General features: G+C 35.8%; 1 long non-coding RNA gene across 1 annotated transcript; it reads left to right on the top strand.

Moving 5' to 3' along the window:
• Window positions 1–1,206: 1,206 nt before the first annotated feature.
• LOC133534543 (uncharacterized) lies at window positions 1,207–4,027 on the top strand. The gene is made up of 4 exons (XR_009802051.1): window positions 1,207–1,635; window positions 2,092–2,196; window positions 3,079–3,276; window positions 3,827–4,027. It is a non-coding gene; the product is annotated as an uncharacterized LOC133534543 (long non-coding RNA).
• Window positions 4,028–8,208: the final 4,181 nt, after the last annotated feature.

The raw sequence follows: 8,208 nt of genomic DNA, 5'->3' as shown, positions 1-8,208 counted from the left end.
ATTGCTTGCTGCTAGTGGTAGACATTTGGCAGAAATTGTCTTCCGTATACAATTGCCAACCCTGAATAATATATTTATGAAAAAAATATTTAATAAAATTTCCACTTAATGTAATTAAAATTTAAAAATAAAGTGTATCATTCTTATTTGTCCACCCTGTATTTATGTTATTATTGAGTCTATTGATATAATTTGGTTAAAATTAGGCTCTAATAGCTCTAAACCATGAATCTCTAAAGCTTGGTGCCCTTGGTGGATATAAAGGCTTAAGGCCTAAGGACTCGAGCTTTCTACGCTCGGAAGCAGCAACACGCAAGCAGCTATATGCACAGAACCTTTTACTTTAAGGTTTATATTATAAGCTCGGGGATTTAAGGTTCGAGGCTTCTAGGTTAGCTTTGTAGTTTACGCCTCGGAACTGGAATTGACGCCGATGAAATATGTCATACCTACATCGACATCGGTATTAGAGTTCGTTTACACTTGGCACCATATATGGTAGGATCCTATAGCGCTAATTACATCGACACTTTCTGATATCGGGTCCGAAATCAGTCCCGATTTTGGGCCTGATAATTGCTTTCCGTTACACGGAATATCAGCACGTCGTTAACAATATTGGAAATGTAAAAAATACTTTGTCTCTAATTGCCACGAATGTTCAATGTTTGATATTTTTACATATGAACCCTTTTTTTACATTTCTAATATTGTAAACGATGTGCTGATATTTGGTGAAACGGAAAAAAACTCTTGTTCGGGCCCGATTTCGGGCCTGATATCAGGCCTGATAAAGTGTGGATGTGATTGGCACTTATAGATGTCCTATACGCGTGCGCCCGTGAGATACAGAACATACGCAATGCGACAATTAAAAACACGTTTGAACACAAAACAAAGTGAGGCATTGCAGTATCATTATAAACCTCATATTTTCATACAAATTTGCCGTTAGTAAATTAAGTATAGTAAGAGTGGTGACTCTTTGTCATTACAAATTCCATGCACAGATAGCTTGGTCCGACTCTGCGTCGTAATGCTTCAGTACAAGTACCCTCGAGGAAATTGGTTCTTTAGCAATTTGCGGTTCAAGTAAATTTGGTTTAACATGTTTATACTAAGAGCTGTCCAATGTAAAGTGAACCATAAACTGCTAAAGAACCAATCTGCTCGACCGTGCAAATATCAGTCGATGTTTGTACTACGAGTATAAAACCTACTTGGATACACACAAACAGTATGCAAACAAGTATATTATAGGGAGCGTGCATGAACTGTAGGAGGCAGCACAGGAGCCGTCAGATTTTTGGCGCGAGGCGTAAATGTGATGTTTATTGTTCCGATGTCCCACAAGATGGCAGAACCTACTATGCACAAGAAAACACGTGACGTGTAAAAATACATGTTTATGGTTCCGATTCAGGCCACAAGATGGCAGACCCTCTAACGCGCACGGTCCCTTTACGCTATAGAGCCAATATATAGCCAATGTCACTGTGTTATGTCAACAACGTCATGAATGTACCATGTAAACATAAAACAAATTAAATAAATAACAATGGTCCAACCATGAATAAAAACCAATATTGATCATAATGTGCTGTGCAAAAACCACGAAACCTAGTCGTAAAAATAGTAAGTCCCTTCCCATATCTACGCATTTTTAATTACACAACAACAAATATTGTTTCCTGTAATAATATCATCAAGTATCATATGTAGGAATAGCAATGAATCTGAAAAGATATTATAAAATACTTAACTAACTTCAGGTAATACTTGTCTACAAGTTGTGTTAGTCAGCTCAGCTAGCATGTGGAACTACTATACTTGCGGCTCCGCCTGCATGAGATTCGTTCTTTTTCATTTTTCATCCTTCTCCGAGAGGTTTCCAAATAAATTAATTATAGGTAGACTTGCTGCATTCCCAATCTCACCAAGAAACGAGCTTGTAATTTTGCCTTGAATAGGTAATAATTAGGTATACTAAGTACAACATAACACTTGCTGATCCTAAGGGTCCTTTAGCAGGAACTAAAGCGTTTATGGATAACAAACGTGTTAGTTAGAAACTTTTACTTATAATTTTAGCAAATAAGAAAAACATTAAGTTAAGCAGCGCAAACACGCGAACTGTGGGTGCAACTACCGATCCCGCACCATGCCCCACAGTCCTCAAATCCGCTAAATCCCGTTGTAAGTCCAATTGACCTAATCCTAAACTATCCAAAGTATTTTTGGATTTGATTGAATAAATTCTAAAACAACCCAAACGCCACAAAAAACGCTTCTAGCGCTGTTGGCTACCTTATAGTTGTGAAAAACAAATGTATCACTTTTAGATAAAAGTGAAACATCAATTTTTCGAATGGTTAAGGTCGAGTTTGTTAGTTTGCTTTTTTTAATTGGCGTATTAATACGGCGTCAGCGCTTGGTGCATTTTTTCGTGGCAGAGGCATCACTGTACCCTCACCATGAGTTTTACGCGGCCTTAAATGCTAGCGACTGCGTCAACTCAAACGCAGTGCATCTCGCTTGTACAAGGGAGTTGCATTGTGAGTTAACTTACGCAGTCGCTAGCGAATATACCAGTGTCAAACTCTTGCTAAGGATACAAGTCCATCGCGTTACCGTCTCCGTCTGTTCGTTTGTTCGTTCTAAACGCGATTATAGATATTTTATCAGAGACATGCTAGGTATATGCTATATAACACAACTAATATTTATAACTTGATCTCGTATCTAAATACTTACTTACCTACGTCGTCAGCTTATAGCCAAAACTCACTATTAACTGCAAAAAAAAATTGGTAATGTGGATGTGGCTCTGAACTTGTAGCAGTAATTAGTGAGTTTTGGTTATCAGTCATTGCAGTGCTTGCTTCAAGTACTGGGATAACTTACAGAATTTTGTTTCCTGCCTACGTCGTGTCTGTAGAGCAAAGAATTCAAATACGTATTTTATAACTCAGGTAGCTAACAGAAGTGGTGTGTTGTAGGTATAAGATACATTTACACGCAAACACAAAACAGCAATGGGTACCTACAGTAATCTTATACAATTATTTTTTTGCGCAGCTCAAGCCGTTAATGCTTCTGAGGAGTGTGCATGTGCAGTATACATCAAAGTGTGCCCCGCATTGGTGTATGTGGGAGCGCTGGTTCTAATGGCCATGATATGCAGCTATTTGTACCAAAAATTATCTGAGAGGGAGCCAAGATGTACGAGGCGAATAAGAAGGCGTTGAAGATACTGTTCTAGTTTTGGGAAAGAAGGTACTTTATCTGTGTCATTACGTAGTTCTTACTGGTTTCACAAAAGATGGAGATTGCCAGAACAATTACGTCCCTATACACAAATGTAGGTACCTAAACCCTAAACTGAGCTGCAGTTCATAAAATTAGACAGCAGCGCAGAGATTGATTTATGTAAAAAGATGTAAAAAATGTGTCAACGTGGGCGCAAACACTGCATTACTTACAATCATAGTTCGTGTCATCCACGATGATGCGCAGAATTGTCAACACTAACCTTTAATAACATGGAAATACGAGTCAAGGCACGCGTCGTCGTGAATGACACGATCTATACAGACTAATTCATTGGATCATTCTAGTTAAATACTTTATCTGTCTGTAAGGTTCATAGTTATTTTCTTGTAACTGAATAACGTCACGATATGATACTATTTTATAGTCCCTTGATAAATGTTTTTTTTTTCAGATTATTTAATAAAATGACAAAGAAATAGGTAATTTTTTTCGAGACCAAACTAGTGGATTTTAAGTAAATCTAGTTCAATACAAGATCCTATTGTTGTTCCAGTTCAAACCTGTCAAAATGCACGCCTCCTCGTCTTCGTAGGACACCGATGTGTCTTGACTTGATCGGGAATTCGGAATACTAATAGTGCTTGGGTCGATATTACAGGCTCTGCAAAAGGTCTTCAAGAACAATCATAACCAGCTTAATTCACCTTCGAGAGTCAGTAAATTCTTCCAAAAAAATAGACAAATGTCACAACTATTTAGCGTTTACTTGTAGTTTATAACCATTACATTACAACATAATATATCATGCATAGAGGGAAATCCGAATAGTAACATCGGCATCTCATCGTCATAGGTACAACTGGCCAAATTATACCCGGTACAGTTACGTCTGAAAATATCGATGCGGATAAAACTAACAAAAATATACACTATCGTAACATAATATGGGCAATAACTTCGTGTATGGTGTATACATATTTTTGGCACTTTGCCCGTATCGATATTTTCTGAAGTGGCTGTACCTAAGTATGTAATTTAATCAAAATAATTAATTTAAAGTGATAGACCTCAATATAAAGAATTAACCTTTCGAACAAAGGCAGTTGTCTAAACATGACGAATGGTAGATCAGGCCAACGGACAAAAGATAAGTATGAGAAGGGCCTTGACCTACAGGAATGAAAACTACGAACGTGTACTCAGTCACTAGGCTGGGATTTAGTTCCTTAGTAAGTGAACTGGACAGTTCGAGGAACTGTCTGTCGAAGGTCGAATGTTATATGTATAGGTACATTAGTGGGGAAAGTACCTAGATAGATACCTACTTAATACTCATAATCAATACATGGACCATCGCTTTACTCATTCTTCTGGACAATTTTAGATAAGTATCAATAGTAGATTGTTAACCAAGGGATGAAAGACACTCATTATTGCATTTCACCCGAGTTAAACACTACTGTTCAATTCAAATACGAAAAAAGTCAAATACATGTGCATTAAAAAAAACACGACTAAGTATAAACTTCAGTAGTATTTCTTGAGGGTACTTTCAATTAACAATTTAGATAAAAATAACGTAATTAAATGGAATGGGGAGTTAATTATCAGAAGGAAATTTGTACATCAAATCCATTTAAAACCCCAAAATTTTAATTGCTAATCGTAAATAAAAGAAAGAACTTACTTAGGTACTTACAACGTACAGTGCTCCAGAGCGGAAACGTACAGTCACGTCTGAAAATATCGATACGAAGCAAGTGCCAAAAATATGTATACACTACCTTAATATATGGGCAATAAAGTCGTGTATACATATTTTTGGCACTTTTTTCGTATCGATATTTTCAGACGTGATAGTACATAGTGTACCCCCGATTTCTTATACAATTAGTCCAGATTTTCTATAGGTACATTAGAACAAACGTCGACAATAGGCTATCAATGAATTCCATACAATTTGTTTGAAAAAAAATGAGCATAAAAGATATCATTTTCTGCACATTTTTTTGAACAAAAACTTTCAGAGCATGAGAAATGAAAAATCCGTCGGATATCAAATGGGTAACTAGCAAAACTTAAATTGACAATTCATTATTACCGGAATGGCTTATTCAAGAAATAATTAAGTAATGCCTTTTCAATTGCTATTTTCTATAAGCAACGGCGTATTCCAATATTTGGCACTCTGGGCCTGTAAAGGCTTGCATCTCCATAGCCGCCTGAGACAGGCCGCCGCCGCCGCCCCGGGCAATGTCATGTTTTTTCCCAAGATTTAATATAAGTACGAAGACAAGATTTTGAAAATTAATAGGTAAATAGCAAATCATTCGCCAGTGCTCTTAGTTCAGAGCGAAGGGTTTCTTAGATTAATAAATGCAATTGTGATACTGGAGCTCCCATAAATGAACTATTCTTGTATGTCGTTTCCGGCTCTAATTTAATTGTTCTCACTTCTATTGACTACCGCAAGTTTCCACGCTTCGTAGCTTGCTACAATCTCTTAAGCCAATGGTCAACCTTTCTTGTTAATTATTATTCCTGACCTTCGGTCAAGGTCTCCGCTCCATTGTTGACCTAATCTGATCAGTGAGAGGTCAGCCGCGGGTCAAACCCCTGACGTGATGACAGTCGCAGTTTTTTATAGGTACTTAAAAGCTTTGTTCCCTATATTATTTACTCCTAATTTTGACCATAGAATCATAGGTTATAGTTTAGTAGGTAGCTATTATTTTCTACTTCATTATAATCGTAAAGTATATTATATATATGATACATGCAGGTACATATATCCCACTATAAGATTTTTTCCGAAACTATAAGAGCTATATTGTTCAAACTTAGTAAATGGATGTATTCTATGAACCGCATTAAGATGTTCACACAAAAATAGAAAAAAAAAAAAAAGGGGGTTTTTGGGGGTTCCCCATACTTAGAACTGAAACTCAAAAAATCATTTTTCATCAAACCCATACGTGTGGGGTATCTATGGATAGGTCTTCAAAAATGATATTGAGGTTTCTAATATCATTTTTTTCTAAAATGAATAGTTTACGCGAGAGACACTTCCAAAGTGGTAAAATGTGTGTCCCCCCCCCCCCCCCCCCCCCCCCCCCCCCCGTAACTTCCAAAATAACAGCATGAAAAAAACTAAAAAAAATATATGATATACATTGTCATGCAAACTTCCACCGAAAATTGGTTTGAACGAGATCTAGTAAGTAGTTTTTTTTTTAATACGTCATAAAATTAAAAAAAAAAAAATTTTTTCATCAAACCCATACGTGTGGGGTATCTATGGATAGGTCTTCAAAAATGATATTTAGGTTTCTAATACCATTTTTTTCTAAACTGAATAGTTTGCGCGAGAGACACTTCCAAATTGAAAAAATGTGTGTCGTCCCCCCCCCCCTGTAACTTCTAAAATAACAGAATGAAAAATCTAAAAAAAATATATGATATACATTACCATGCAAACTTCCACCGAAAATTGGTTTGAACGAGATCTAGTGAGTAGTTTTTTTAATACGTCATAAAATTTAAAAAAAATTTTTTTCATCAAACCCATACGTGTGGGGTATCTATGGATAGGTCTTCAAAAATGATATTTAGGTTTCTAATATCATTTTTTTCTAAACTGAATAGTTTGCGCGAGAGACACTTCCAAAGTGAAAAAATGTGTGTCCCCCCCCCTGTAACTTCTAAAATAACAGAATGAAAAATCTAAAAAAAATATATGATATACATTACCATGCAAACTTCCACCGAAAATTGGTTTGAACGAGATCTAGTGAGTAGTTTTTTTAATACGTCATAAAATTTAAAAAATTTTTTTTCATCAAACCCATACGTGTGGGGTATCTATGGATAGGTCTTCAAAAATGATATTGAGGTTTCTAATATAATTTTTTTCTAAAATGAATAGTTTACGCGAGAGACACTTCCAAAGTGGTAAAATGTGTGTCCCCCCCCCCCCCCCCGTAACTTCCAAAATAACAGCATGAAAAAACTAAAAAAAATATATGATATACATTGTCATGCAAACTTCCACCGAAAATTGGTTTGAACGAGATCTAGTAAGTAGTTTTTTTTTTAATACGTCATAAAATTAAAAAAAAAAAAATTTTTTCATCAAACCCATACGTGTGGGGTATCTATGGATAGGTCTTCAAAAATGATATTTAGGTTCCTAATATCATTTTTTTCTAAACTGAATAGTTTGCGCGAGAGACACTTCCAAAGTGGTAAAATGATATTACTACTTCAGTAGGACCTGGCATTATGCTGAGTGTTCACCTTTTTCAGTATAATTATAATACAGTGTACAAGTTAGTTATAAGCCATTTTTTCTCTTTCTTCCTCTATATGTATTGTATAACTGTGTACTTATACTGAAATAAATGATATTCTATTCTATTCTATTCTATTCTATTCTATTCTAAAATGTGTGTCCAAAGTGGTAAAATGTTGAGCAAGATCTAGTAAGTAGATTTTTTTAATACGTCTTAAATGGTACGGAACCCTTCATGCGCGAGTCCGACTCGCACTTGGCCGCTTTTTGAATAAAGCTTCTTCTATTCTATTCTGTTGACTTTTCTTTAATAGAACAAGTGAAAATAGGTTGTGAAGGGCAAGAGCAATATACCGATACATCATTTTATAAAATCGATCCAGTATCCTAAGCTACAGGGTGTACTGAATCAGCAATACTTAAAGTAATAACCCTACTTTCTGGTTAAGTCGTAGTCAAGTAAAACATCTATACTAGCGTAGGTCATGTACAAATGTATAGTTAAAAGTGAAATTAATATTTTTCCAAGTTTCCCATTAAGAGAATATCCCCTGAAAGTGTATGAGCGCTAAATGTGCGTTCAGCAAGTATTTTTATAGCAAGATGTAATTTTTCCGCAAAGATGTCTAGGACCATTTTGTGTA

Source organism: Cydia pomonella, chromosome 2, assembly GCF_033807575.1.
Source record: "Cydia pomonella isolate Wapato2018A chromosome 2, ilCydPomo1, whole genome shotgun sequence".
Lineage (NCBI taxonomy): Eukaryota > Metazoa > Arthropoda > Insecta > Lepidoptera > Tortricidae > Cydia > Cydia pomonella.
The sequence above is the reverse complement of the archived record's forward strand: the minus strand, read 5'-3'. Positions and strand labels throughout refer to the sequence as shown.